Source organism: Elephantulus edwardii, unplaced genomic scaffold (assembly GCF_000299155.1).
Source record: "Elephantulus edwardii isolate Elephantulus edwardi_28Jun2011 unplaced genomic scaffold, EleEdw1.0 scaffold00095, whole genome shotgun sequence".
Classification (NCBI taxonomy): Eukaryota; Metazoa; Chordata; class Mammalia; order Macroscelidea; family Macroscelididae; genus Elephantulus; species Elephantulus edwardii.
The window spans coordinates 11,195,890-11,197,154 of record NW_006399845.1 but is presented as its reverse complement, the minus strand read 5'-3'; the positions used below and the strand labels follow the sequence as shown (position 1 = coordinate 11,197,154).

Here is a 1,265-nt window from a genome sequence, read left to right as displayed (position 1 = left end):
TCCCTGTGCTTTGGCTTCTCTGCGCTCCACTGCAATTTTCAGAGTCTCTTCAGAAACCAGTATAAAATGAAAAATTTATTTAAATTTTAAAAAATAGTAAATAAAAGAAACAAAGTTAAATAATGGTGTCATAAAGAGAATAATTAGAAAAATAGCCTTTCTCAAATATATTATTGCCACACTAAAAACTTACAATTCCTATTGCCTTCCTTTTTAAAAGTTATTATCCTTTTTTTTATATTTGAAATACAACTTTACTCTAGTTCTAAATGAAAAGGGGAATAACAGTAACAAACAGCATTTTACCACAGAATATTGTGGTTTGACTGTAGCAGTTTTGTATTTGAAACTCAAGAAGGAAACTGCTTTCCAAAACTGCTAAATATGCAGGTCTAAAAAAATGAAGCGTTTAACTGCCACACTCATTCCAAAGCCCCTTCATCTCCTTCATCTCCTTCAGCGTCCCAAAGATTAGCACATGTTCTGCTTAGCTAGATTATAAAGTGGCAAACATACAGCACCACTGACATTACTGGACAGTTGTCTATAATACTAGACTTCTGATGCTGGGCTCCAGCTTCGTTCTCTCGCAGATCATCATCCTTGTCTGGGAGAGCAGTTGTCTGTGCAACCTCTAAATCATGCTCATATTGTGTGGCCAAAGCTGGATCCATGGCAACTTCTGGTGGGTCAAGAGCAGGCATGGCAACAAACTCCAAGTTAGGGTCTCCAGTTAGTTTTCTAGCAAGCCAAAGGAAAGGCTTTTCAAAGTTGTAGTTAGTTATGACAGAAATATCATAGTACTGAAGATTCTTCTTTTGGTGGAAATGGATGGATTTTGCATTGCCACACAACACACCGGGAAAGTTTTCACATACTCAACTCAGATCCCTATGGCAGTTAGGCACGTTCTTGTAGGTAACTCTCAATGTTACATCAAATATTATAATGGCACACTGGGCTTGGATATAATAGCAATTGCTCAATCCCCCACATTTTTCCTGACCAGTTGTATCCCACACATTGAATTTAATTGGTCCTCTGTTGGTGTGGAACATGAGGGGATGGACCTCCACACCCAAGGTGGCTACATACTTGTCAAAGTCACCAGTCAGGTGACGTTTCACGAACGCCATTTTTCCAGTACCACCATCACCCACCAACACGAGTTTGAATTGGACTTGGGTTTCTTGCTTGTCTGTCAGATACTCCTCTAAATCTGGACATTCAGATTAAGACAGACTAGGAAGAAGGATTGGCCACCC

The 1,265-nt window shown here is 39.3% G+C and overlaps 1 pseudogene; it reads right to left on the bottom strand.

Moving 5' to 3' along the window:
• Positions 1-491: 491 nt before the first annotated feature.
• The window catches only part of LOC102872188, a 52,155-nt pseudogene continuing 51,381 nt past the window's right edge, over positions 492-1,265 (bottom strand).